Raw genomic sequence first — 21,283 nt, forward strand, 5'->3', positions numbered from 1 at the left:
CTTCCTCTCTCTCTCTCTCTCTCTCTCTCTCTCTCTCTCTCTGCCCCTCCCCTGCTCGAACTCTTTCTCTCTCTCTCTCTCAAAAATAATAAACATTTAAAAAATAATTAAAAATTTAAAAATAATAAAATAAAATAAAATAAAATAAAATAAAATAAAATAAAATAAAATAACCCATGTGAAGCCCTTAGCATAATGCCTGGCATATGGTTAAGCATTAGATACATGGTGGTTTTACTGTTAGTATTCCAGCTCTAACATGTTGTGAGATAATGCAGAATTTATTAGCCCCAAGACCACCATTCCAAATAATTCCACTGGCCAAACTCAAAGGTGAATAATTTGTCAATCCTTATTAATAAATATATGAGAGAATCTAATACTTTTAAGCTACTGCTATGTAGATGTATATTCTGTATTCTACTCTGTGGCATTCACTGCTGTCCGGTGCTGGGGTAATACATGCGATAAGCATACAAGTTCACGCTGACACATAACCAAATAGAAAATATCATAGTATGAAGATTTAGCATCACATCAGACCTTGATCAACACACAAATGAATCAGCACCTCTCTAAAGCAGAACAGAGCAGAACCTAGATTCCTAAATACTTAATCCATTTTTTTTTATCAACTCCAAGCAAAATCGACTTCAAATTCAGCCTAAAGATTATTTCCACTTTCTCTTTTTTTTCTTGAGCAGGGCCATCAGAGATAGTATTATGACCTCACTCACATTTCTGTATAATGAGCTTACCCTTGGTGAATGAAGGAAAATCCTTTGAATATAGGGATTAGTGAAAATCAGCATCCCTGCTTACTAAGTATCTAGTGCCCCATATTTACCCATAAACAGATCTGTTAAATATCCTCATCATTTACTGGGAGTATGTTTGGGTCTAAACACTTGCTCATTGATTCTGAGTTAGAGGCACAGGGAAGAGAAGCCCAACCAGAGATAAAATTAAATGCAAAGCAAATGTGAGTTAATGGCATAGACTTGTATGAAAACAGCTTTAATTCCATAATGCAGTGTTTTACAGTAATGAAAAAAAAAAACAATTGTACGAGCATAATAGTTTCATCAACATTAACTCCATAATGCAGTATTTTTCAGTAATGAGTGGAAATAAAAGGCATGTGTGAGTCACAGTGAAGCATGCAGTGAACTACATGAGCTGTAGGCCAAGTAATGAAGGTAAAATGGGAGAAGCATCACTCTGCAGTGTGGTTACTGATCTCAGTCTTTCTATTTATCACTAGACTATAAGTTCCCTGAGGGTAGAAGTCTGTCTTCATGTTCAGCCTTATAACCTCCAGAACTGCAGTCTAACATGGAGTCTGGCACATACTGGATTCTCAACAATTATTAACTGAATAGATGAATTGTACATATTTTTTAATGAGAAATATTTTAAAATTTATTTTCAGTTTGTCTGATGGCTAATGAAATATTTCATTGTTCTTGTTTCAATTTGTACAATTAAAATTGAAATTTGAAATTGTAATGATTATTGATATCACTGTATCTAATTGCTATTCTATGTTTGATACCCCCTTTAAAGATTCTCCTCCTTCCCTCACTAGCTAAGGGGAAAGGGGAAATACCAGTGTGAACAAATGGGGGATTAGAGGTCAATGAGCTAGGTGCCTGAGAGTCTGACCCCAAAAATAAAAGTATAAAACCAGTTTGTTTCCATTATTATTGAATAAAAATGGTTCTTGAACCAAATCAATAGACATTTTCTAGGTGTCCACTATGAAAAAGTCAAAGGCACAATGGAGGCTACTAAGATTTGCTTCCTAGGAGATTATGACTCAGGAAAGTTAGAATTTTTATATAAACTATTCACTTCCATTAATTCCTAGCTTTGTTCCACTGCAATTTAATATCGTTCTATGTCTAAGGTACTGCCCATTCATCAACAGCTACTCACACACAACTCTGATTGTCCCTATTTTGTAGACATCATAATGATCTATAATTGTATCAAAGGTAGTGTGCAGCTTGTTCAGGAACAAGTGTATCCACTTGTCCAGTGCAGCCTGTCCACTCCCTTATACTGAGGGCTGGTGCTAGAAAGCTGAGTGAAGCCCACAATGCCACAGAAAGGGGCAGTGAGGTAGAAAAAAAGTTAAATCAGGCAAAATAATTGGCAAGACCTGATTAAGCAATGGTACCTCCTTATTCAGCACAATTTTGTGAAGCTCTCAGAATTCTAAGCCAGGGAGACTGGATAGTGATGGGCCAGTTAATTGCTTTAGAAAATATTCTTAGTTGCTTTTGATATGTCTGGTTGGTTTTTTTGTTTTGTTTTGGTTTAGGGGAGACTTTTGCTTTTGTTTTTTGTGTTGCTTGCCGTTGCTTCAGACTGTGTTGGTATATTCAAAGCTAGGGCAGCTTGTTTGATTGGAACACCATCCCCTAACATCTGGACTCTCCCTGTTTCTGTTGATCAAGTGAGTGGGTTTACATAACAAGAGATTTACAAGGATTGAGAAGGCTGTGCAAAACTCATTTAGAGAAGTCCCAGGCTGAGGTTAATTTGCTTGCCAGTTATCCTCATTCCTACATGCATTCTAGATCTTTCATTTCTTGGATGTCAGGGGTGTTTTCATTTCTTCAGATAAATTACTTTGAGTTTATACCAGATTCTTTGCTAGAAAGAGGCTTTCTGCCTCTGCCTCCCATTCCCCACCCCAGAAGAGCATCTTCAGTAGTGACAGGGCATGACTCTAAGCCTTTCTGAAATCTCTGCTCACTTTCTCCATCTGTAAAACACAGAGGATCCCTTGGCCACCAGTTAGGGACTGACTGCTTTGACTGCCTGCACCAAACTGCTCTTGTGCAAAATGTTTAGAATGTTTCAACCTTAAAATTTACAACTTTGACTTAAGGGTTTTTCATTATACTTTCAAAGCTTGACCCCAGGCAAGATGACCTCAGTTCTGCCTCATTGTTGATGTGGTCACTGTATCCTTCAATATGGAAGGGAAGAACATATATATATATGGCCTATTTACTTCAGATTTTAAAACACATTCCCTAAGATGAAGAAGTATATCTTTCTAAAGCAATTTCCTGCTGTTTTTGCTAAACTGGATGCCTTTTAGTTCTAAGAAACTGATTTAAGTTAAAAAAAGAAAAGTGGTGGGGGTGGAGGGACTTAACCAAATCACAGCAACATACCGTATTAACAGCATGCCTAAGTGCTAAGCTCACTGCCACTTTACTCAAACACCTGCATTTTCTTCTTTTGCGGATATGAATTGCTCTCCACCTACTAAAAGTCATGCACAACTTGTGTAATACTGTACATTGCTCCATCTTTCTGCCTTTTGAGTTGAAATCCTAACTCCAGGTATGCTAATTTACCTGAAAAAGATGGACGCACCCGGGTTACTCTGAGTCTGGCAAGGTTGGCTTTGTCTTAGGTCATCAGCAACTTGTTCTGGTAATGTGTCTGTTTTCAGCTATGAATTAGAACAGTTAATTATCCTCAAAGGAAAGGACCCACAGAGCCCAATCTTCCTGTCTGGACCTTCCTTTGTCACCACTCACACTCTCTGTTGTTCTGTGCTCCATATACAGAGGAGGGTATTGTTTGCATTGTTTGGCTGGCTTTGAAGGATTTACACCAAGCCAGGCACATTCCCTAACCTGGAGCCCTTGGAGCTCCTGGAGCCCCTGGTACCAGTGTGGAGATGAGGTCATGGGTGCTGTGAGGGACAGAGAAACCAGGAGAGTTAATTGAAGGAACGGAAGTTCTGCCTGTGATCTCATTCACACTCAGCTTTACTCAATTGGTCATTGAGATCGATGCCTCCCCTAACGAGAGACACTCTTATGGGATCCTGGACCTGTCAAGGTGAGTTAAGCAGGCCCAGCTGCTACCTTGCAGGTATTTGCAATTTAGCTGGTACAAGCAGTGAGTATTGTTAGAGAGCTCTAGGACTTTGAACTTTGGGTGGGATTGGGGGATGGGGGTGTTCAGGGAGATCAGGCTATTACCTTCGTCACAAGGAGTTTGGTGTCACATGGACAATTTACCCTGACTCCTCCAGGTTTGGGAGATTAAAAAATCTAACATTACTTGAATCTTTAAGCTGTTGGAAGAAACAACCAACTAAGATATCCATTCTGGCTACAGGGTAGAAATAATCGAGTGATTTACTAGGCAAATTTAGTGCTCATTTCACTTGCAGAAAGCTTGGGACCCCCCCGGAGGGATAAAGGATGAATATTTATTGGAGGCTAATAATAGTGGTGGAATCAAATCTGTATTTTTTCAGTGAAAGAAATAGGGTGATATTTTTGTATTTCCCTCAGGAATTCTGTCTCAATCGTCCATTTTTGATACATATTCACAATCTACCCTGGTAATATGGTAAATACTTATAAATGCAGCATGACCTGGCTATATTGTTATTTCTTGTATTCGTTGTTAATTGAGGAATACAACATGCAGTCAGGCAATCGATACAGAGTACCTCCCATGACCCAGGCACTGGGCTAGGTACTGGGGACCCAAAGATGAACAAAATTCCATCCCCACACATAAGTAGCATGTAATCCTGCTAGAATAAGGTACTGTTTGTATTGTGTGTCTGGCCATAAGCCTGCCCCTATTTTTACTTTCTATTTTATCTTTTACTTTTCTGCCTCACTGTCCCACTCTACTGATCCCCATGCTGTCCCTCCAACTCCAAGCACGTGCCTGCCTATGTGCCTCCTGTTTCCTCTATCCCCAGATGCCCATCACTTCATTCAGGGTTCTGACTACACCACAGAAAACTGCAGTCCCCTTCAGTCTCTCATTCCCCACCTGGCTTTATTTTTCTTCTAGCATTTATCACCACCTGATACATCATATAACATTTGTTACTTTGTACATTTTCTACCTTCTTCCACTAGACTATGAGCTCCACACAAGCAGAGACTCCATCTTACACACTGCTGTATTACCTACCTAGTACAATGCCTAGCACATAGTAAATAATAAGTATTGATTCAATGTCTAAATGAAAAGAGTCAGCAAAATGGGATCCAGAACCCAAATGAAGAGGTTGGCCTTGGAAAAACAAACAGCACAGCCCTTCCTCTGAGAAAAGAAGAAACAAGGTAAAGATGGGCCTTTAATTGATAAGTTTAGTAATAGTTGGAAATGGGGGGACATTGGTCAATTTCACACTTTAGAGCCTATAACTGGGGAAGAGGGATAGTAGAACAAGGTGATCCACCTGGATCAGGTGGATGAAAGGACAGATGAAATTAAGGAGGACAGATGAAATTAAGAAGGAATGTAAAGTGGGGCACCTGGGTGGCGCAGTCGGTTAAGCGTCCGACTTCAGCTCAGGTCATGATCTCATGGTCCGTGAGTTCGAGCCCCGCGTCGGGCTCTCTGCTGACAGCTCAGAGCCTGGAGCCTGTTTCCGATTCTGTGTCTCCCTCTCTCTCAGACCCTCCCCCGTTCATGCTCTGTCTCTCTCTGTCTCAAAAATAAATAAACGTTAAAAAAAATTTTTTTTAAAAGAAGGAATGTAAAGAAAATAGTAAAAGTTAGGAATTGCCTTCAAGGCAGTTAGGGATAAGTAAAAAGACTGCAACACAGCTGTAATGTAGGTAGCCCAGGACATCCAGGTCAATGGCTAGAACTTACACACCTGGATCTCAAGACAGATGGAGAGTTAAAACTCTGGGACTAGGAATCATTGGCATACAGGTATGGTGGCAGCTGGGAGTGGGAGCTATATCACAAAGGGTTTAGAACAAATGAAAAGCACGCCAAGGATAGACTCCAGGAAACTACAAACATTCAATGCTGCTGAAAGACTGAGAGGGAGCAGGGTGGGCAGTAGGAGGTGAAGAGGAAAGAGGGAGTAGGGAAATCCAGTAAGGAAAGAGCTTCAGAAAGAAGGGAGGAGTAGGTGGTGTAAATGCTGGAAAGAGGTCAGAGGAAGAACCAATTACTCCAATTAGTTATTAAAGAATTATGGGTTTGGCAATTATCTTGCTGCTAGGTGTTTACTGATTCCATTGCATTAAAACAATGCTTAGTTTACTTTTTAAACTGCTAAGTCAGTAGTTTCCAAGCAGCACTGCACATTAGAATCCACCAGTGAGCTTTTAAAATACTAATGCCTGAGTTTTCCTCCTGAATAATTATAGCAGAATGTCCAAGAGGTGGGGCCCAGGCATTAGTTTATTATGAAAGCCCCAGAGGATTATAATATGCAGCCACGATTGAGAAGGGCTGTGCTAGAGGGAACTGAGCTTTCCACAGATAACCACGTGAGGAACCTCCATGTTTGGCACATATTGGGCAACCAGTAGGGTAGAGGACAGAAAACTTTGGTCCTTGAGGTAATGAGGACAATATGTTGGGATGATGGTGGACCTTGCCCAGGTACCTAAACTAGGGGATATTAATGGTCACCCTCTCTGCCAGTTATTTGCTTCCTTGGTTTGGCAGATCCCTCAAATAAAGATCCTAGTCTATTCACATCATCATCACCATCATCATTATATCTATCAAGCTCTTTATTGTACCAGGCACTTGCTAAGAGCATTATATGCATTAACTCACTTAATATGACACTCCTGTGAAGTTGGTACAGTTTTTAAACCCTATTTCATGGGACAAAGAAACTGAAGCTCATAAAGTGACTTTCCCAAGGATCATGAAGCTTGAAAAATGCAGAGCTGGGACACTAATCCACTTCTGTCTCACTCCAGAGCTGAAGCTCTGAACCACGTCTACCTCATACTGCATTACTGGAGTTGGAATCCTCTACCTGCCCGAGTACCTCCCTTGCAACTTCTGAGGAGGACTGCTCTCTCAACTCCACTTCCCCCTAGGCTGGACACTTCCTTGCAAGATTCATGCACAGCTGCCCAAGATCCAGTATGGACATTTAACCCTTTCCTTGGTATTACAGATAAAAATTTGTCTTCTACCTTCAATGCACATTTACTTCTGTTAAAGACACTTAGAGTTACCAAAATCCTAGTGCAAATGAAAACTGACCCTTAAAAATCCATGTAAGCAGAACACAGAATTCAAAATCAAAGATGTAAAAGTGTGATTTCCTTGCCTTCAGCAATTAGTTCTCAAGAAAGAGAAACAAGTTAAATAGAAATGCATGAGCTAATCAAATAAGCTTTTATTACTGACATTGTATTTCAATTAGGCATTACTTACTATAGAGCAAGTGGTGATTTTTTTGTTTATCACACATTAGGTCTTGGATCCTTTCTGCCATAAGTACTTCCATATTCACTGTACTTCTCCATTTAAGCCTCCATCATAAAGAGAAGTTATTTCATGGGAATACTTTGCTCCCTGTGTATTAATCTCTGACTCTTTGAAAGCACCTAGAAGGCAGGGGGGTTTCCACAGGGGGTTCTTCACTTATAATTATCATCCCCTTAGGATCCAGTAACCACACCAGCTATGAAAGGGTGCACCAGTGAGATCTGCCCTTGGTGCTGTGATAAATAGATACCTAAACAGGTGCAATTAGCGAGGACTGGGAAGTGACCCAAACTTGCCAAAGACATCGTCAATTCTATCAGACTTTGTTAGGAAATTCATCTTGTCTAAAAGCTTGTTCAAAGGTGGGTCTTTGAGATGGGTTGTTTTCTTGTACCTCCTAATCAACTCTAGTGATCAAGAGTAACAGTCATACAGTGATTTACTGATATTCTGAAGAGAACTGCAGAATTGAACAATTTAGAATCATCTATCCCCAGGTTTACCCATCTTTGTTAATGTTAGGAAGATTAGCAGCCAGGAAGATTTAATTGAGGTTTACATTCAGTAGCATGAACTACTAAATTTATACATGTGAATTTTGTAAATTTTACAAATATGAACTTTGATGATAAAATTCAATATACTTTTTCAGATCACATACCAAACTCATTCTTACAGGGGAACCATCCCAGTTCTGATATGCAACCTGTGTCTACCCCCTTGTATCCACTGATGTAGTGGATACATTTTTATTTTTAAAGATAAGGAAACTAAAGCCCAGATATACTAGGATGCCAGAGGCTTGGAGTTTCAATAACGCTGTGGCTTGGGCTAGATCAAAGGACTCTGTAACATCACTGGCAGAACATTTCCATTCCACCACTGTCCTGTGAAAACTTTCAAAGTCACAATTCTCATTTTTTGTTTTAGTAAATTATTTACACAAATTATCATAAACCCATATACATGTCTAAATCCCAAAGTGATGGGTATTGTGGCTCCATAGCTGTACCTGTGGATGGGGCATGCTGCATATGAACACGCTTGCCGTGTTTTCATCATCATATGTATCACTTTGTCATAGTGTTTTTAATGGCACCAGAAATCTACAGAAATACAATTGAGCTGCCATCTCAGGATTCTGCTCTCTCTTCTCTCCCCACATCTCCCTATAAGGTTTCCTCTCCATCTATAGCTACATTACAGCCTTAGATAGTGGTGGGCCCCAAATTTCCATCTCCATATAAGCATCTGTTCCAAGTTCCCAACACATATTCCAATTGCCTACTGTATCATCTCTATTTGGAAGTAGACTGGGAAAAGCCAGAAAAATGCCAAGAAGTTGTTACGTGATGCAATAGATTACTCATTGATATATCTCTTTCCAAGACATAACATGGACTCGTGCTTAGTTGATGTGATGGCTTCAGATGATGATCAAGTCCCCTTTCTCTCCTCACCCCTTACCTCTGCATACTCTGAAGGGCAAAGACAGCGATTCTCAGGCTTCCCTGTAATTAGCTCCTCAAGAGACACTGGAATGCCTAACAGAAGAAGCCTCTTCCTTCTGTGGGAGGAGAGAAAAGAATTGAAGAAAAATAAAAACAACCTAGCGTTAGAAATAATCAAAACAGAAGCATGTGCCACACTCTGTAGAGGAAAATATAATTTAACCCTCTGAAAATTACCCTCACTTTCACAGATTTATTTATTCATTCATTCAACTAATATTTACTGAGTACCTACCATGTACCAACCATGTTCTAGGCACTTGGAATATAGCAGGGAGCAGAGCAGACAAAGACTCTGCCCTCAAGGAACATATATCCAGAGGTAAAAGATAGCAACCCACCAAATATACGTAATTTGTCAGTTTGTGATAAGACAGCAGAAGAGTCTAGGCAAATGAATCTTTATCAGTGATGGACCATGGAATCTAAGCCAGGTGAGGAGGAAATGGGGTATGAGAGAAAGTGAAGTACAGTGAGATCATGAGATCAGTGGATTGGATGTCCCAACTAGTACACTGGTAGAGTTGGGAAACTAAAGGGAATTCACTAAAAAAAATAGGGGGTGGAGGTCAAAGAGTAAGATATTGACATGGAGATTATGGAAGGGACCCAGTTATAGGTAATGATATAGAAATGGGCAGCTGAAGCAGGTGAAGAATATAAGATCATGGGAGAAGATGAAGGTCAAAGAACTGACAGGGTAGGACACATCTTCCTAATGGATACTAAGGTCACCCAAATTCTAATGGAAATAGGATTGAAGAGAGAGGAACAGAGAGCCCAGGACTGAACCTGTGTCCTTCTACCAGAGAACTATATGGGAATAAGAGAGCAAGCTTGAGCCTTAAACAGGTTTATCAATCTCTCTGGTCTCAGTTGCCTCCTCTGAAAATGAATTGGCACAAATAAATAATCTATAAGGTGACTTCCACCTAATAGCTCCAGTTTGGGACAAACTGAGATGGTTGATTCAACCCCTTGGCCTCAATCTGACAAGTAAAAAGGGTCAAATTAACTCGTGTACCAATTCATCTGTTAAACAATATTTGGAATTACACGGTGAGTTATTCATTCCTTATAAGATCTAGTCTTGAGCCCTTATTAACTGCCCTAATTAATCATGAAGGAAAGAAAATTCAATTTTGCCACCAATACCTGTCTCTCTCTTCATTCTATTATGTCATTCCCACCATTTAAGAGCTGCTTCTTTCTGATCAAGTGTGACTTTCTCCACCAAAGAGCCCATCCTAGTCATCCAGTCATTCCCAGTGCTCCCCAACATGGGGTGACCGGCTCTAACAATGCTGCTTAGGCCCTTTATTCCCCTTTGCCCTGCACAACCCACACCCTCTCTCCCACACACACATCTTCGGCTCACTTCTGCAGAGGACAGTGACGTCAGCCTAGCCCCTGGCATAGACAAGTTCCATATATGGTTAGTGCTCATTATAGACAAGACCTTGCTCATTTGCACTTGTCTAAGAGAGTCCACTTTTAGATATTTATGAATCTAGTGACTAGTATGAGCCAGTTCCCATGAAGAACAGTAGTTTGTTGTTTGGTTTCGTTTTTAGTCTCTGTAGGATTACACTTAAATTGCATGGTTGTTGTTGAAAATTAGCTTACTTACACATATATCAAAGCTGGGTAGTAACGAGATAATTGGGGGAAATGGGAATAGTGTATGAAGTCAAACGGTGTAGTTATTGGTATAAAGTAAATTCTCCATTACCATCAAAATTTCATGATTCCTCTGATCTGAGAATTGAGGCAGATTTTCTCATTATATACTATAATCTTTCCCTCTGCTATTCTTTCCGTTTATTTAAACATACCAAGAACAGTCAGTAATGTTCGATCATTTTGGTTGAAATTCCCTTGTCCTTTGATTTGTTAAACAGCATTCAGAATAACATGAAACTATTGGTCAATATATACAATTCCCACGGGTTTTACATTTAAAATTGTGAAATGAAAAATAATTTCAAGGAACCATGCCCCACCCTCACTCATCTCCTATTTCTCTTATAGACTGTATCTTTATGACAGTTTTAATCTCTGCTGAAAATATGTATAATTTTTTTGATCTATTGGAATTTATAAACCTGGAGGGAAATTTTTTAAAATAAATAAACAAATCCTAGGGTGAGAAGAATTTATTTAAGGACTCAACATCCTGGGGAACAAAATCCACACTCAACATCATTATGATTGGAATATGGTCAAATGAAACAAATCCCAGAGGATCCCTGTGTTCCAGATGCAGCCAGAGTATTTTTAGTTCTGCTGTCCTTCAACTCAATATGCCTAGATTTGGATGGGGAAACTCACCCTAATATCCAGAACACTTTACAGTATGGAATTTTTGTTCAGTGCTTTTTCAAAACCATAAGCTATTCAAACATAGATAGATAGATAGATAGACAGATAGACAGACAGACAGTATTCATCTTATTCTTTCTTATATATATGAGCAAATCAGACACAACATTGTTCTCTGCTAGGGTAGGATACACTGTTCATTGCTGAGCAACGGAGAAGCAAATTCCCTGATTGTTCACTTGAAAATATGTTCAGTAGAATCTTACCCAAGCTTGGGTCACTTCATGAGGCAATCCAAATGATGGCATACCTGCAAAAAGACACACGGGTCATTTTGATGTGAAATCCCTCATCTAGAGCAAATTAAAAATCCACACAGATTGCAGAGCCACTGTTTTCAGGGACAGTGGGGATAATATTTCAGATAAGCTCAGCTATACCCATATTTGTGAATGCTATGAGGTCATAATTATCCAGAAAATGGTGAATATTTCTTCCAAATAAATCTGATTCACATGTACATATCATGTTTTAAAATAAATGTAAATGTTCATAGACTTATCTATAATTAACAGACAAGAAGTTATGTGTTATGCTATTTACATTGCTGATATCCACGAGTCTATGGATATCAACCTTTTGTTAGTTATATTTAGTAAGAGATATATTAGAAATACTTTTCCCAATTACTCATATGCCTGTTAATTGTCACTATGGTATTATATAATCACATAAAAGTGCTTCCTTCTAGTACTTTTTTCTTTTTTTGAGAGAAAGAGAGAAGGACAGTACAAGCCACGGAGGGGCAGAGAGAGGGGGCAGGGGATCCAAAGCAGGCTCTGTGCTGATAGCAGAGATCATGACCTGAGATCATGACCTGGGCCAAAGTCAGACGCTTAACCAACTGAGCCATCCAGGCGCCCCTTCTTCTAGTACTTTTAAAGTTTCAGTTTTCATACTGAAAATTAAAGCTAACCCCAAATTAATTTTGGTTAAAGGTGTGCACTGGGGGTCTAATATTATTTTTGCCAAATGGTTAGACAGTCATCCTGAATCCTTTATTCCAACAATCTCTCCTTTCTTCACTTATTTGAAACTCCATTTTTTTTTCATATACTAAATTATCTTATTTACTTTGGCCCATTTCAGGACTACCTACTTATCTTTCTTGTCTCATTTCTCACCACTCCTACCACTCACCTCTGCCCTCATCTCAGAGCTCTGGCCATACTAACCTATTAACAATCCTAGATAGGACCATCTTCTCTTAGATTTTACACACACACTATTCCCTCTCTTTGCAATTACCTCTGTTGGCCCTTTTTCCTAGCAAACTTGTACTCTTTCTCAGCTCATCTCCACATGGCCCATTCCCCATACCCAATCTGGACTAGATGCTACTCCCATGCACATGACACTCTTAAGACTTCTATCAACTGTTCTATAACTCGGCTTATTTGTCTTTCCCACCAGAACAAGATGTTCTTGAAGGCAGGGAATATTTCTTATTTATTTTTGTAGCCTTAAGTGACCAGCACAGTAGTTGTTAGGTAAATTAATTAGACTTAGAATGTGCCTACTACTTAGACTCCTTGCTCTTGCTTGTAGATGTACTCTTTAGATACGAAACAGGATTTTCTACTAGCATCTCCAGCTACATCTTTTCTAGCACCATTGGATGCGCCTAGTTCAAAATCCTTCCTACCCCTCCCTGTCTAGATATAATGACCCACCCATTCCCATCCATGCCCCAAGACATAACATAAATCCTCCTTCAAGATAATGCATTCAGATGACAGTAGATCCTTGGGAATAATGATGGAAATAGGGTTTGTTGTACAATTTCACTAGTTTATATTTCCTACCACTCAAATGCCTGGCTCTTACTGGAAACTCCAGTTGACAGGAATGTCATTGTTGAGCAGAACATCTACCAACCTTCCCTTTGGGCAGTATTTTGTCACAATAACCATATCTGGCACTGTAATGCAGACTTCAATGAATCTGCAAACGTTTGGATGATCTAATTCTCTGTGAAAATCAATAACACAAACCAGAAAGGATTTATCTGGAACATGGTCTCCTAATTCCCACTTTAAAATCTGATCTAGGGGCGCCTGGGTGGCTCAGTCGGTTAAGCGTCCGACTTCGGCTCAGGTCACGATCTCGCGGTCCGTGAGTTCGAGCCCCGCGTCGGGCTCTGGGCTGATGGCTCAGAGCCTGGAACCTGCTTCCGATTCTGTGTCTCCCTCTCTCTCTGCCCCTCCCCCGTTCATGCTCTGTCTCTCTCTGTCTCAAAAATAAAATAAAAAACATTAAAAAAAAATTTTAAATCTGATCTAGTATTTCTGAGCACATAAAAGAACAAATATCCTCCTGGATTTAGTGTTGTATACAAATAAAGCTTGCAAATCCACCTGTTATGATGCAAAATTAAGTATTTAGAAAAAATATATACCATTATCATCACAATTCATTCTGGGCCAGGTACTGTACCTTTAATATCTCTAATCTGCACAACAACCCTGACTGTTAGGTATGATTATCTCCATTCTAAAGGAGGAAACTGAGGCTCAGAGAAATTAAATAAATTGGCCAAGGTCCCCCATAGATAAGAGACCAGATGCTAAGCCTGATTCTGCAATTTCCAAAATTCATTCATGGTTTTTTAACATTGCCATAGTGTATTCCAATAGAAAATACAAAAACAAAGAGAAAATTCTCAAATTGAGGAAAGTTTTGTTTTTCCCAAAAACGTTGCTTTGGAAACAAAGGCAATTTTCTCAAGGCAGGTAGTCACAGACTTTTCAGTCTTCCCACACCTGTCTCTCATACATTTGTTTCTCTTTAAGTTGGAGTCCCCAACCCCCCATTCCTGGAGAGGAAGAAGGTTCTCCCCAAATCCCAGTTGTGGCTGGCATTTCTGTGTGGTTAATTACTACATTTGCACCATCAGCACAGAGGCACACGTGCTGCTTTGCATAAACCAAGGATTGACATACAGATGTTCCGTGGGGAGTTTTCCAAACATAACATTTTTCTCCAATCAAAATTTCACCATCTTTTCAGCTTAAAGTTTGTTTCCCCAATCATTAATCCTTGGATTAGATCACAAATGAAACATCTTCTAAGGGATAGCACGAGAACATTACTTTTCAAAACTGATACTGTTGAGGAGAGGAATATTTAGACTTGTTGTATAAGCTGGTAGCTGAAGGGACTTCCATCCCCTTTCCCCTCTTTTAGGAGGATTGAATAGAATGTTCTAGACTTTCCCACCCCTGATTCACTTTCCACTGACTGAGTGGACTATCTGATGGGTTACACAGTGTGTGCTGCAATTACTGGTGGGCAGCATTACTGTATCAAAGACCACTGTTCCATTTCTGCTCCACACGGCAAGCACCTCTGGGCAGTCCTTCGTAGGTGGGTCAAGTCTGCCACTCATCTTGTTCAACCCCTTGACGGGGTGAATGTGGCAGGCTTTTGATCCTGCTATGCAGATGCTTAGATAAGTGACTTTATATCTTCTCTGCAGGCCTTTGCTCGCTGACTCACTCTGTCATGTGGCTGAGTACGTGAATCTAATGACTGAGATTTGGGCTGAGTGGTAGACCATGCACTTCAACTTCACACCAGAGTCAGGTTCCCCAATCCAGATTTTGCCAAAGTTTACTGTGGGTATCAGGAGCTTGTCTACCTATGAAACAAGTGGTACTTGTCCCTCTGACTCTCATTCCTTATGTGTGTTCCCCATTAGTCAGAATCAGAAAGAGAAGAACAGGTGAATAGCAACCTGAACATCTAACAATTGAGAGTTCTCAGAAACCAGGTTCTGAAAATATCCTCTGTCAACATAAGAATGGCCCCAAGTCAAGGGCACATAGGAAACCCTGTTTCCTACAAGATGCAAGATGAGATATTTTTAAAGAACGACGGTGTACTAAAACAACGATGGTGTACTAAAAGAAGATCACTTTTGCACTGCTTTATAGTTCACAATTTGCTTTTTATATACATATAAGAAGTCAGTGATGCTTTGGTTTGTTGAACCTGGCAAGCCACAGAGCCTCTTGCAAAGGTGAAACATTAGGACTTGATCAGTATGTGAATGCCAGATGTGCAGGCTACTTTGTATGGAAAAGATGAGTTTCACTGTCAGGACTGTTCTGCAAAACTGCCAATGTCATCCCAACCCAGTGTCTCCCCATGTGATCCCTACTTTTCTTTATTTGAAGAGGGAAACAAAGACAAACATATTTTCCCATTAGTCTTGGGAGTAAGAAAAGGGGAAAAAGCAGTGTGCCTATTCCCCTAACTTCTCCTGAATCTAAAGTCAACTATACAGAGTAGGGAGGAGTGGCAGGGATTAAAAAGAAGCTACGTTACTGAGGGGAAATGCAATCATGACTTTTGCAAATTGACTAAATTTCTGGCATAACCTGTTGACAAGATAAGACCTTAAAGACACCTGGGTGGCTCAGTCTGTTGACCTTCTGACTCTTGATTTCAGCTCAGCTTGTGATCCCAGGGTTGTGGGATCAAGCTCCATGTCAGGCTCTGCACTGAGCATGGAGTGTGATTAAGATTCTTTTTCTCTCTCTCCCTCTGCCCCTCTTCCCCACTCGTTCACTCTCAAAAACTAAATAAATAAAATAAGTCCTTAGATATGTTAAAAATAATGAAGGCTTTTTAAATTATAAAAGCTATTCCAAAAAACAAATAATGCAGTGAAGAAATGGGCAGAAGACATGAAAAGACACTTTTCCAAAGAACACATCCAGATGGCCAACAGACACATGAAAAAATGCTCAACATCACTCATCATCAGGGAAATACAAATCAAAACCACACTTAGATACCACCTCACACTGATCAGAGTGCCTAAAATTAACAACTCAGGCAACAACAGATGTTGGTGAAGATGTGGAGAAAGAAGAATCCTTTTGAACTAGCTGGTGGGAATGCAAACTGGTACAGCCACGGTACAGCCACTCTGGAAAACAGTATGGAGGTTCCTCAAAAAACTAAAAATAGAACTACCCTATGACCCAGCAATTGCACTACTAGGCGTTTATCCAAAGTATGTAGGTGTGCTGTTTTGAAGGGGCACATGCACCCCCATGTTTATAGCAGCACTATCAACAATAGCCAAAGTCTAGAAAGAGCCCAAATGTCCATCAATGGATGAATGGATAAAGAAGATGTGGTATATATACACAATGGAGTATTACTCGGCACTAAAAAGAATGAATTCTTCCCATTTGCAACAACGTGGATGAAACTAGAGTGTATTATGCTAAGTGAAATTAGTCACAGAAAGACAAATATCATATGACTCCACTCATATGTGAAATTTAAGATACAAAACAGATGTACATAAGGGAGGGAAGCAAAAATAATACGGAGGGGGACAAAAGAGAAGAGACTCTTGGGGCGCCTGGGTGGCTCAGTTGGTTGAGTGACCGACCAACTTCGGCTCAGGTCATGATCTCATGATCTACGAGTTTGAGCCCCGCATCAAGCTCTTTGCTGACAGCTCAGAGCCTGGAGCCTGCTTCAGATTCTGTGTCTCCCTCTCTCTCTGTCCCTCCCCCGCTCATACTCTGTCTCTCTCTCTAAGACTAAATAAACATTAAATAAATAAATAAATAAATAAATAAATAAATAAATAAATAAATACAGAAGAGACTCTTAAATACAGAGAACTGAGGGGTGCTGGAGGGGTTTTGGGGTGGAGGGATGGGCTTAATGGGTGACATTAAAGAGGACACTTGGGGGGAGCCAAGATGAAAGAACAGCATGGAAGTTTTTTGTGTGTCTCGCATCCATGAAATACAGCCAGCCCAACACTAAACCATCCTGCACACCTAGAAAACTGATGTGAGGATTAACACAACAATCTGCACAACCTAAGCCACAGAATTCAGCAGGTACGTGGCACAGAGAGGTGAACTTGGGAAGCGAGAAGCCGCAGCAGGCAGGGAGCCGCTTTTGAGTGTGGAGAGAGGACAGAGACGGTGGAGAGAATACAGGAAAAGCACCCCTCCCCAAAAGCAGCTGGAGAGAAAGTGGGAAAATTGGAAACAGCCGCAGGAACTAAACTAAAAAGGGAGAAAGGAGAAAGGAGAGAGTTTAAATTCCATTAAGACTGTAAACAGGGGGAGCACAGAGTCTGCAACTCCGCAGCTCAATACCTGGTGGTGCTCTGGTGGGAAGGGCGAATCCCCAGGAGCACAGTGGGGTCTGGGAGGTTCTTGGGCCACACACAGAAAAGCGGTTCCACTGCTGGAACAACATTTGGTAGAGACTGTTGAGGCCCAGCAGACCCCAGAGAACGGCCTCATTTGCTAGTGCTGGAACAAGGTCATCAAGGGTGAAGCCTGGTGCCAGATGTGTGTTGTGATTTTCAAATAATCCCTGAAACGCTGCTGCTACACTATCTCGTAAACTTTCTCGGGCGGGCTGGCACCTGGCCACAGGCTCAGGGCATCAGCAGCAGCAGGGTCCAGCAAGCGTTCCTGGGTGCAGCTGACATTCGGCCATTGATCAGTGAGACCCTCCTGCAGAGGGGCGGAATGGGTCAAAGTCGCAGTCCTTCAGAAGTAAGGAGCCGGGGAAAACAGCCACATCTGAGACAAAACTCAGGAGAGAGGTGCTGCCTGGTGCTTGGTCACAGAGAGTGAAAAAGTGGGAACTGGACGAAAGCTGAAGACAGAGTATGGGTGCATGACTGCTGATTGGGAAAAGCAGAGTTCCAATACTAGAGACTGGGTACCTGGGTGACGCCATGTTCACTGCCCCTGCGCATGAGCATACGCACCTATGAGCGCCACAACAATCCACCCCAGTAGGCTAGCAGCGCCATCTAGTGGAGAATGGAGCCATTACACTAAGCCCCGCCCAACTGGGCCAACCTCACTCTTCAAGAACACAAGTCTCACCACCTGCTTAGTTATGGACTATAAAGCACTTCATAATCTGACTTCTAGGGGAAAACGAGGTAATTTCAGTCGTATTTCAATCTATCAGCAGGTCCATCTATTCAATTTTTTTTCTCTTTTTCACTCCTTTTTTTTTCTTGAATACAGAAAGAGAAAAAATTCATTTTTATTTTCAATTTTTATTAAAAATGTTTTCCTTTAATTTTTGTTTACCCAGGCCAAAACACACTTAGGATCTAGCATCATTTATTCGATTTTTTATGTGTGTGTTTTTAATTTTTTAATTTTAATATTTTTTAAATTTTAGTATTTTAATTTTAATTTTTCTACATTATTAATTTCTTTTCTCCCTTCAAAATGATGAAATGAAGGAATTAACCCAAAAGAAAGACCACAAATAAATGACAGCCAGGGATTTAACCAACACAGATACAAGCAAGATGTCTGAACCAGAATTTAGAATCACGATAATAAGAATATTAGTTGGAGTCAAAAATAGACTAGAATCCCTTTCTGTGGAGATAAAAGAAGTAAAACTAGTCAGGATGAAATAAAATATGTTATAACTGAGCTGCAATCATGGATGGATTCCATGGTGGCAAGGATGGATGAGGCAGAACAGAGAATCAGCGATATAGAGGACAAACTTACGGAGAATAATGAAGCAGAAAAAAAGAGAAAGATTAAGGCAAAAGAGCATGATTTAAGAATTAGAGAAATCAGTGACTCATTAAAAAGGAACAACATCAGAATCATAGGGGTCCCAGAAAAGGAACAGAGAGAAATAGGAGTAAAAGGGTTATGTGAGTATATCATAGCGGAAAACTTTCCTAACCTGGGGAAAGACACAGACATCAAAATCCAGGAAGCACGGAGGACCCCCATTAGGTTCAACAAAACCGACCATCAAGGTACATGATAGTCAAATTCACAAATTCTCAGGCAAGGAGAGGATCATGAAAGCATCAAGGGGAAAAAAGTCCCTAACCTACAAGGGAAGATAGATCAGGTTTGCAACAGCCTTATCCACAGAAACTTGGCAGGCCAGAAAGGAGTGGCAGGATATATTCAATGTGCTAAATCAGAAAAATATGCACCCAAGAATTCTTTATCCAGAAAGGCTGTCATTCAAAATAGAAGGAGAGATCAAAAGTTTCCCGACAAACAAAAATTAAAGGAGTTTGTGACCACTAAACCAGCCCTGCAAGAAATTTTAAGGGGGACTCTCTGAGGGGAGAAAAGATGAAAAAAAATATATATATATATATATATATATTTTTTTTGTATATATATATACATATATATATATATGTATATATTTGTATATATATATATATATATATATATATATATATATATATGTATATATGTATATATATACAAAAAGCAACAAAGATTAGAAAGGACCAGAGAGGGGCGCCTGGGTGGCTCAGTCGGCTGGGCGTCTGACTTCGACTCGGGTCATGATCTCACGGCTTGTGAGTTCGAGCCCTGCATCGGGCTCTGTGCTGACAGCTCAGAGCCTGGAACCTGCTTCTGCTTCTGCTTCTGTGTCTCCCTCTCTCTCTGCCCCTAACCCACTCGCATTCTGTCTCTGTCTCTCTCAAAAATAAATAAACATTAAAAAAGAAATTTAGAAAGGACCAGAGAACACCACCAGAAACTCCAACTCTACAAGCATCATAATGGCAATAAATTCACATCTTTCAGTACTCACTCTAGACGTCAATGGACTCAATGCTCCAACTAAAAGACATAGGGTAACAGAATGGATAAGAAAACAAGATCCATCTATATGCTGTTTACAAGAGACCCACTTTAGACCTAAAGACACCTTCAGATTGAAAGTAAGGGGATGGAAAACCATCTATCATGCTAATGGTCAACAAAAGAAAGCCAGAGTAGCCAAACTTATATCAGACAATCTAGACTTTAAAATAAAGACTGTATCAAGAGATGCAGAAGGACATTATATCATAATCAAGGGGTGTGTCCACCAAGAAGACCTAACAATTGTAAACATTTATGCACCAAATGTGGAACACCCAAATATATAAATCAATTAATCACAAACATAAAGAAACTCATCAATAGTAATGCCATAATAGTAGGAGACTTCAACACCCACTCACAGTAACAGACAGATCATCTAATCAAAAAATCAACAAGGAAACAATGGCTTTGAATGACACACTAGACCAGATGGACTTAACAGATATATTCAGAACGTTTCATCCTAAAGCAGCAGAATATGCATTCTTCTCCAGTACACATGCAACGTTCTCCAGAATAGACCATATACTGGGACACAAATCAGCCCTCAGCTGATTTGTGTACAAAAAGATCGAGATCATACCGTGCATATTTTCAAACCACAACACTATGAAACTCGAAATCAACCACAAGAAAAAATTTGGAAAGATAACAAATACTTGGAGACTAAAGAACATCCTACTAAAGAATGAATGGGCTAACCAAGCAGTTAAAGAAGAAATTAAAAAATATATGGAAGTTAATGACAATGATAACACCACAACCCAAAACCTCTGGGACGCAGCAAAGGCGGTCATAAAAGGAAAGTATATAGCAATCCAGGCCTTCCTAAAGAAGGAAGAAAGATCTCAGATACACAACCTAACCTTATGCCTTAAAGAGCTGGAAAAAGAACAGCAAATAAAAACCAAAACCAGCAGAAGACAGGAAATGATAAAGATTGGAGCAAAAATTAATGCCACCAAAACCAAAAAAAACAGTAGAAGAGATCAATGAAACTAGAAGCTGGTTCTTTGAAAGAATTAACAAAATTGATAAACCACTAGCCAGTTTGATCACAACGAAAAAGGAAAGGACCCAAATAAATAAAATCAAGAATGAAAGAGGAGAGATCACAACCAACACAGCAGAAATAAAAACAATAATAAGAGAATATTATGAGCAATTATACGCCAACAAAATGGGCAATATGGAAGAAATGGACAAATTCCTAGAAACCTACACTACCAAAACTGAAACAGGAAGAAATAGAAAATTTGAACAGACCCATAACCAGTAAGGAAATCAAATTAGTAATCAAAAATTTCCCAAGAAACAAGAGTTCAAGGCCAGATGGCTTTCAGGGGAATCCTACCAAACATTTAAGGAAGAGTTAACACCAATTCTCTTGAAACTGTTCCAAAAAGTAGAAATGGAAGGAAAACTTCCAAACTCTTTCTATGAAGCCAGCATTACCTTGATTCCAAAACCAGACAG

The 21,283-nt window shown here is 39.9% G+C and overlaps 1 protein-coding gene and 1 pseudogene across 5 annotated transcripts in view; both read right to left on the reverse strand.

Annotated features, from left to right (window-relative positions):
- Nucleotides 1–11,386, reverse strand: part of LOC123381718 — a 47,950-nt pseudogene extending 36,564 nt beyond the window's left edge.
- APTX (aprataxin) overlaps nucleotides 1–21,283 on the reverse strand; it is a 262,688-nt gene that overhangs the window by 108,911 nt on the left and 132,494 nt on the right. For all 5 annotated transcript variants that reach the window (XM_045043469.1, XM_045043468.1, XM_045043467.1 and 2 more), the window contains 2 exons: nucleotides 11,357–11,400; nucleotides 8,725–8,824 (listed from right to left, as the gene is read on the reverse strand). The gene's annotated coding sequence lies outside the window, so the exon portion shown is untranslated. The remainder of the gene's footprint in view (nucleotides 1–8,724; nucleotides 8,825–11,356; nucleotides 11,401–21,283) is intronic.

This window comes from Felis catus, chromosome D4 (assembly GCF_018350175.1).
Source record: "Felis catus isolate Fca126 chromosome D4, F.catus_Fca126_mat1.0, whole genome shotgun sequence".
NCBI classification, from domain to species: domain Eukaryota; kingdom Metazoa; phylum Chordata; class Mammalia; order Carnivora; family Felidae; genus Felis; species Felis catus.